Below are 10,000 nucleotides of genomic sequence, written 5' to 3' on the forward strand. Positions count from 1 at the left end.
CAAGGATCTACTAAAATCGGCTGGTCTGGAACAGCATATTACAGTCCCAACACATCGCAGGGGATACACTCTGGATCTTATCATCGACAGACAAGAAGATACTAAATTATCAGAGTTCCGTGTCTTAGATGATCTCCCACCTGATCACAGCTGTTTGATCTGCTCTATTGCTTTCGCCAAACCAGTTGCTAAAAAATCACAATATAAACAACGCCGACTGAGAGACATTGATATGGAAGCATTTAAACGAGATATACTTGAGTCATCTTTGCCAAAAAACGACAGCCTTGATCCGGATCCTGAAAAAGTTGCAGAGCTTTATAATTCAGAATTACGCAAAGTACTTGACAAACATGCACCGGAGCTTTGTCGTGTCATCACTCTCCATCCTCACGCACCATGGTATACTGCTGAATTACGTGATCTTAAACGTGAGAAACGACGTTGGGAACGTGTCTATCGGAGCTCTGGTCTGGAGGTACACCGACAAATATACCACGAACAGTGTAGGAAATATATGTCATTAGTGGACCAACACAAAACTGAGTACTACAAATCCAAAATTGAGTCTGCCGATCAGAGACAGCTGTTTCGTCTTGTTGATGGTATGTTTAAGGTTAAAATAATCTCCCCTTTACCCTCACATACCTTAGCTCACGAACTCACTGAAAATTTCAGCACATATTTTATTGAAAAGATTGTTAAATTACTTCCTACCCCGTTACCTAAGCCGCTCATGAGCCCTAAGCCCTATCTTAACTGTTCTCTGGCAAGTTTTGACCAAGTCTCATCGGATATGATACGTAAAATAATTGAGAACTCGCCTCCAAGTCATGTCCTTCCGATCCTATTCCAACACGATTACTAAAGACCTGTATAGTAGAATTACTTCCTGCAATAACAACCTTAATTAACTCTTCTCTACAAAATGGTGTTTTTCCAACTGCCTTCAAAGAGGGTCGGATACTTCCAAAAATCAAGAAAATCTCGCTTGATAAGGAGAACTTCTTTAACTACCGGTCTGTAACGAACCTTCCATTTTTATCAAAAGTTCTTGAACGTGTTGCTTCTATCCAAGTACGTGACTATCTCTCGACAAATGAACTCTATCCTAGATTTCAATCAGCATACCGAGAATTCCATAGTACAGAATCAGCTCTTCTGCGGGTCCATAATGATATTCTCAGAACGATCGATCACGATCTGTCGTCTGCTTTTCACACTATCGACCACGATATACTCATAAACAGGTTGAACAACAAATATGGCCTCACAGGAACAGTACTTCGATGGTTCGAGTCGTACATACGAGAGCGCTCCCAGAAAGTGACACTTGGAAAGGCCGAGTCGAATCCCCAGCTTAAAAAGACTGGCGTAGCACAAGGTTCAGTGCTTGGCCCATTGCTATTTATCTCATATTTTGCTCCATTAGAAGATTTGATTAGATCTCATGGCCTTGACCGCATGATGTATGCAGACGACTCACAGTTGTATATAACATTTCAATCCTGATCATAGACATTCTGCTATAATCAATCTTGAACAAAGTATTAATGACATTCAGTCTTTCTTTCTACAAAATTAGGCTTAGTAACAATCCGTCTAAGACTGAGATTGTTCAATTTTATTCTCGCTTTTCAAATCGCGCCCCTATTTCTGGCATTAATATGAATCAGCATTGTATATCGATCAGTGGAGAAGCACGCAATCTTGGAGTTATCTTTGACAAACATCTTACTATGTCTGGTCATGTGAATAATCTCTGTCGCACAGCTTCATCAGCAATTAGAAATATTGGTAGAATTAGAAAGTACCTTGATGAGCCGAGCACAGAACGCATGGTACATTTTTTTGTAACATCTAAACTTGATTATTGTAATAGCGTTTTGTATGGTTTACCTGCGAAGCAACTAAGTAAGTTGCAGCGCCTGCAAAACTCAGCTGACGGCTAGTAACAAGAGCCAAACGTAGAGATCATACAACTCCTGTTCTTCGCCAATTGCATTGGCTGCCTATTAATCAAAGAATAGTTTTTAAGGTCTTTTTTTATTTTATTTTTAAGATTATTAACGGCTATGCGCCATCATATTTAAGTAGTTTACTTGAATCTTATAAACCGAAGCGCGCTTTACGCTCTGCGACCAAAAGGCTATTAACAGTTCCTAAGTCATTCACAACTACATAAGGCGATAGAGCATTTTCAATTGCTGCGCCTAAGCTTTGGAATAATCTACCAGATTCGTTAAAATATGCTGAAACTTTCAAACAATTCATATCTCTAGTTAAGGCATATCTTTTCAAAGAAGCATTTGACTGATCCTTGAGTCTTAATACTTTACAGATTATATACATATATATATTTATATATTAGTTTATTGACTTTTTGTAGATCATCCATCATTAATTCATATTATTCTAGTTATATATACATATCTTTATTATCATCATTACCTCTTTTGTTATTAGCTTTAGTTTTTGTATTATGTATCATGTAGCGCACACGCATTGACGCGTAGCAAAATGCTTACTAAAAGCTGTAATTAAATTAAATTAAAGAGATACGTTATCTCTCTGAAGCCAAGGGAGCAGCAGGATTGACTTTGTCTCTTGCGAGGCGACGGACAAATTTACAGACTATAACCTTTGGTCTGGGATCTTGGCTTGAATTATTTCTGCCAGAAACTTGATGTGCTGTATCAATATCTTTTATCGAGACACCTGCACCCGTTTCTCTGAACAAAGCTACACATATTCCACTAGTTTCATCTGCAGATTCGTTAGTTCCCTTTTCTGGCATGCCAACTATCTTTATGTTGTAGTGATAGCTATAAGCTTGACACTCGTCTATCGCCTTCGCTACGTTGTCAACCTTCACAGCAAGCTCAGGTAAGCATTTGCCGAGACGCTGTAGCTCCTTTTTAACTGCAATTCTAAAGTCGTTAAGATCGTGATACTCCTTACTTAGATAGGACAGGATATATTCCTCTTCCGTTGTCACGTTGGCAGTAGCCTGAGTAGCGTAACCTTCAGGCGGTTGTTCCTGTCGCGATGGTGATCGAGCTTCTTGTTGCTCGATAATTGCTTTAAGTGCGGACTTTTCCTTAGTCAATGATTCCACATTTGCTCGTAGGTTTGCATTCTCCTGTTTAAGAGTTGCTTCTTTCCCAGGAATTGTTAAAATAATATCCGAAATTAAAGAAAAAACTACAATCGTGGTCAAAACTGTTGGGATAATTCGCGCTTTTCCCCTACCCCCATTACAATGTTGATTTTTCACGGTCTCCGAAATCAAGTTCCGTTCATCGATCGCTGGCATGTTTCAACATTGTCTTGGGGGAAGGGGGGCGCAAAAAAGGCAGCGAAAGAAGGTCACACGTCGCTCATATAACGATGGAAGCATGTACAGTAAATTCTCTACATTTCGCCCAAAATTTGACAACTGTCCCGAAGTGTTTTGACTCGGGTTGTAGATTTAAAGACGGAGCTTACAAAATCGCGTCCATCTTGACCAGCTCACCTATGACATCACCTCTAACTCATTGGCTCCCTGTCTTTCCCATTGTTCCTTTCGCTATATATTTGCGCTACCTCCCCGATGGTTGGGTGGATACATAAAACAAGCACAGTACACACACCTCTCTTTTAACTAGACCCTCCGTGAGGGTACACTGGGTTGCCTGTGGTACGTGCACCGTTCTAGACAATATTTTTCAAGTTGGGCGGTCATTAAGAAGTCATACCAGACGAGGCCCTTTGGCTCACAGGTCCTCACACGTTCGTACAACGCACGATATTGTTTTGGTATTGTCTGTCATTGTAGTGCCATGGTAGAAGTCTTGGGTAAATAGTTTGAGAAGACATGTGGTTACTAGCAAAGTACTGAACCCAGAAAGATTGAAGAAAATAAATGGGAAGTGAGAAACACTGGCTTCTGGGCTGACATGTTGATAAACTTCTTTTGACCACAAGTTTAAACGTGCCCTCTGAGCATCTGACAGCTTTGTAATACCGACGTTCACTGAAGTTAATCCCTAGGGGTTGGGTGGGGTTAGTGTTTGGATGGGAGACCAAAATAATATACCCCACATAAAAACAGAAGCATCGGACCGAAAATACTATTAACGCTAACAAATGCGAACTCAGCAAGGTACCTTGCCTTATGCAAAAACAAATATTGATGCAAAAGTAAATAAATATTGATACACAGTTTTTAGAAAGAGCAGATGGAAGTTTCCAGGACGATCGCTCGAGAATAACATATTTACGACACGAAAACAACATTTATTTTGAACCGTAAATATAGAATATAAAAAGTTACGATCAGCGACAAACATTTCAATTTTGTTATTGTACGTTTTGGCTGCACAAATAAATCGCAAAATCGAAAGTGACATCGTCGGAACTCAGCGGGCGCCGTGATGAAGTTACCGCGGCATGTTTACTCGCCAAACAGTGAAGTATCTGTGTCAAATGATGGCAAGATACCGGGTTTTTGTAAGTTTCTTTTTCTGTCAAGTGTTATGAAGTTTGACAATGAAATGAGCGAAGTCAAAACAAAGATCACAATCGCCCAAGTCTTGTTTATGCAAAGTCAAAATTTACTCTCCAAGACGCGTACGACGTTATTTATCACCAGGTAATTCCATCATTTTGGAAATAGCAGCTACTTTATTATTCAACTGCGTCACAATTCTTCACTGATTTTGGGGCTCATTTTGTTGAAACTCAAGCACGCTTCCAACAGGCCTGTGAACCCTTCCAGCTTACAGAGCAATACTAAAAAACTTCTCCCATATCACATTTCAACCTTAAGCTCGAAAATTCAATACACAACATGATATTATATTTCACAAAGGCAGAAAATACCACAGAATCCTTTTCCAGCGAAAAATGTATTGAAACAAACAACATATTTGCTCTTTGAGGCGAAAACCTCTTCCTATTTCATTGCGTGCGTGAAGACGAGAAACTCAATCGTGTCAAGTTACCATGTACTTCAGGTAAATTAGATTTCGTCTCCACGGACGATAGATTGGTGTCGAAGTCCAGTACTCGTCGCTTTTGAGATTCCTGCCTAGTTTATCCAACTGACTTTCCATTATTGAGCTCCATAAGGGTATATTTTGTTTACGGATCCACTAAAACGCCCTTCGCGTTACATGACTTTCGACGCCATTGCAGGCCAAGTTAATGATTCTAATGTGTGCACCAGAGAAATCTACGCAGTTCCACTACCCTCTCGATCCTAAGAAAATACGCGCAGAAGGCTCTATGCACAAAGACACCACTTACCAGGGGAGTGACAGGCAAGACTTTTACCGACACGGAAAAAAAAAAAAAACTAAAAAAAAAGAAAACAAACAAACAAAACGCAGACCTCGACTGGGTTTGCCATAGGCAACCCAGTAAAAAAAACCCACGAAATTAAACACAGATTCCGACTGGGTTTGCCATAGGCAACCCAGTAAACAGTACTACACTCAATAGACCATTTTACAGTTGTAGCTAAGTTACCTGGCCTACGAATGGAAGCGAGGCTGCCGGTGACCCTGTTTTGATACAAACCTCCATGCTTTTGTAATGTTAATACGGACTAATTAGAATTACAACAACCCAATTTGCATGATAAAAGCAGTCGGGGCTGTATCAATGCAAGGTCACCGGCAGCCTCGCAGCCATTCATAGGCTAGGTCGCAGAGCAAACAACTGTAAAATGGCCTATTGTCAAAAGAAACGATTGGTAGTTTTGTCTTACTAATGTCATCAAAGCATCAACCAAAGGCATACAGAAACTTAAATCATGTATAACGGCTCTGCCATTTACAGTACCACTATAACTTGAACTATACTGAAGCTGATAATCTGTATTAAACACATTCAGCACTTCCGGCAACTCAGTCAATAACAGGAAAGTTTGTCTGGACAGTCTATATAATCCAGAATACAATTCATTACCAATGTTCATGATGTTAACCAAATCCATTGATGAGCTAATACTTCTCCTGTAATTATAAATCAGTGAAGTAAGAGACATTGCTACACACTGAGTACCTGCATTTTCGCGAAACACTTCCACATTGCCTTGACTGTAAGGCGCTTGAATAGTTCTGGTATGATCAATGGGCCCAGGATTTTTCTCTATATCATTACACAGCTTGACCTCTGTATGATTCATTCTATGGTCAACGTCCTTATAAACAGATCTTACTGAAGTGTAATTACACTTAACTTTCACTCTTCGACCACAACTTTTAGGTTTTTTCCTTTGATGTGCTGTACACCATTTCCTTTTCATACTCCTCTTCGTGACAGCAGACCTTGGTCTTACAAACAGATAGTCTAACTTACGATAGAGTACACTCAACTTGGTAAATAAATGCATGGCAGAAGATTTCGGTACGTTCTTTTTAATATATTTTCGAACAAATTTCCTGAAATGTCTGCTCTTATGCAAGGCTCGTGATAACTGCTTCACTGGAATTCTGCTTGGTTCTCGATCCCTTTGGTGACGCCTTCTTACAGATTTACAATAAACAAACTTAGCATAGCGAGATCGAAATTGCAAGTCATCTACTGATTCTTTATTATCAATATCCACAATAACGCATGGCTGAGCCTCATTCTCAAATATGTTCTCCTGCAAGGCTCCTTTTAGCTGTTTCGCTGAAACACTGCTTACTTCTCCATCCCTGAGAACAACATGGCGACACCCTTTTAAACATTCACAATAAACCAACTTAGCACAACAAGATTGAAGTTGCCAGTCTTTTATTGATTCTTTATTCTCGACATTCACAACAACAGATACCGATGAGTCTTTCTCAAATTGGCCACAGTCATTGCAAGCATTCAGAATAGCTTCATTCAAGCACAAAACGCTACACCAAGTATGGTAAAAAATGCTAACAACAGCACTAGTGAGGATCATTGCAAACGATTCAAGTAATTGCACATGAAATAGCGTTACAACTCCAAATACAAAGGGATTCAGTAACAGCAGAAAACAAAAAGCTATGATAATACAAATAGACAGAAAATTCACCTTTTTCAGAATTTAACTAAATGCATCCGGCTAGGCGTACATCTCTGCGACTCGATACCGCTAGCACTAACTTTGAGATCAGGAACTTTCTTCTTCAGGAAACTTTCACAGTTCTGTGCTTCTCTCCTTTGGCATTTGGTTTCAGTGCAGTTCACATCAGTGCAGTTCATATCATCATTTTCACATATTTGCTTATTTAGTACACATTTGTTCTCAACATATAAACTTTCTTTCAGTTTGCGGACCAACCCCGGCCAAAACAATCGCTCAACAGCATCTTTTTATAGTGTGGGTCTACCGCAAACGGCGTGTGCATAAGTCAGTTGTTTGAGCGTTCCGAGGAAGAAGCTTAATACAACAAAAAGCAATATGCTCACAAACGACATACTGTCATGGGCTACACACTTCACCACAACTTGATCGCGCAAAAAAAAGATATTTGGTATAATCACGCTAAATCATATGGTTTTGCCTGTCAATAAAGCAGTATTATACTTATTATACGTAGGATCGAAATTCTCCAATCACAATTAGCTATTTTAACAACTTGTTTCCTCAGAAGGACGTCTCTGAAGCTGCCCAATCAAAACATGACGACTTCGATACTCTTAGTGGTATAAATTCACACAAACACTCAGTGGCTACTTTCCTTCGTTTATTTCAGGAGGGGTTAGTTGATATGTATCTATCGGTAGAATCTCTCGACTCCTGTCTCGTGTTGGTATCGCACACCCACTAAAATTCGCACATTCTTGGTCGTTTTATTCCTACTCGTTTAGAACCAAACAACTACCTCCTAAATGTCAAGACCAGTAAATGATTACGCAAACGAAGCCAATGGCGAGAGATAATACTTCAACTGAATAGCTTGAAATAAAATTTGCGCGAAATCTCTCTCTTTAAGAAAGTTACAGAAATATAAGGGCCATGTATACCAGGCCTGGGAGTTTATACTCGTATAAATAGTCCCTTTCGCGTATTATGTACTCCGCGTCCAGAGTAAGCTGCGGCTTATTTTCTTTCGTATAATCGACCCTATTGTTGCTTTATCAACTTAACAATAACTTCATTTGACGCAAGAGTGAGTATACTGAAATCTTTTTCTGACCTGAATTAAAAACAATAGACCAATTAAGCTAACTCAATGTTGTACCCAATTCAAATTCTCTGGGAATAAAACGTTTTGTTCCAAGAATTTCCATATGATTTAAATGTGAATGCTTCATTGTCATGCAAAGTCAACACACAAAGAATCTTAACCCCGAGAGATTTCAATTGGGTACGACATTGAGTTAGCCGAATTGGTCTATCGCCAGCTGTAATCATTTGCCAGAACGATCACGCCTACAAATTCCTGTCATCTTAATTTAATGCGTATTAAATTTCAACTCACTTATGCAAATTAGTTAAGCTCGAATATCACACAACACAATGAATCACAACGGTTGAAACATCTCACAAAAACCTTTCCAGCGTGAAATTTATTGAAACTAACAACATATTTGCTATTGGAGACAAACAAAACCCTTTCTATTCTAATTGCGTGCGTGCAAACAAGAAACAATCCGTCTCACAAACCATACGATATCCAAATGATAAATTTCTCAGTTCAAGATTAAACTCTTTCCTAAAGAACCTTTTCCGAAGCACAAAATAGACAACAAGCTTTCTTTCCAATAATTCTTCACTGTCACATTTTCAATTATTTTTTAACCTGAAAACTATACAGCTTGACTACAAATTAAATGCAAATTGCCAGACAATTTGCTAAACACTGTGATACATTCAAGACGTTCGATTCCTTTTACACCCATACTGAATTTCCCACTTACAGTCAGTGTTCTACATACCAGCACAGTTTATAAAATAAGATTAGAAACAACGCACACTTTCTCATATCCGACTGCAACTGTTGTCGAAGACCATTCCACGTCGCTTTTAAGATTCCAGATATTTATTTTCCCCGCCTGTTTCATTACTCCAATTGACGTTCCATTCTTCATCTCCCAAAGGTATATTTTTTCCACTAAAACGCCATTCGCGTTACAATCACTTTCAACGCCATTGTAGGTTTAATAATTAAATGTTCTCCTGTGCTCACCAGGGAAATCTACACATTACCACAGTCCCCTCAAAGCTAACAAAATACGCAAAAAAAACTCTATACACAAAGACACCACTTAGCAGGGGACTAATAGGCAAGACTTTTCCCGACACGGAAAAAAATAAACGAAAAAACCACGAAATCAAACACAGATCTTGACTGGGTTTGCCTATTGGCAACCCAGTAATAAAGAAACCTTCGTGTACGTGCGTGGCTTCCATGTCATCAATCTAACCCTAATTTTCTGGATGCACGTGTTGTTACGCGTGTTAGGCTTACATCACGTTGCGTCATACTCCATCTTGCCCCTAATTTATGCACGCTTCCTTGTTTTGTCTTTTTGGTTGATGACGTCATTTGATGACTACCTATCAAATCTGGTCTGAAAGGGCGCATACTACTACTTTTGCCAACCCAGAATCTTGCTGTCCCGGGATTTATGTAGCCATCCAGTCGCTCCTCACATATCCTGTGTTTATGTGTGCAGCAGATAGAAGCTTCAGCAGCATGAAGAGGCTTTGAAGCGTTTTGTTGGATGCGAGGTTGTCCTCACTATCCGTGATACATGTTCATAAACACAATTCAATCGACTTTAATAAGGTTCTTTCTGATTTCGCGGTCGAAAAGACAGAAAGTTACCTTTGTGCTTGTAATCGAAAACCAATACAGTTTCTATGAAAGCTGACCACAGTTATATTCTTACATAGCCTTAGACTTAAGGTTTAGATTTCTTGAAGATCTTGATGTGCAGATCGATTGCTTTGTGTACATTTGTAAGAAGTACACATAATTGATGTGTCACACAGAGGTAAAAACTATCACTCATCTGGAAATAGAAGTCTGAGATACTACAA

The sequence above is a fragment of the Montipora foliosa genome, chromosome 12, assembly GCF_036669935.1.
Source record: "Montipora foliosa isolate CH-2021 chromosome 12, ASM3666993v2, whole genome shotgun sequence".
NCBI lineage: Eukaryota > Metazoa > Cnidaria > Anthozoa > Scleractinia > Acroporidae > Montipora > Montipora foliosa.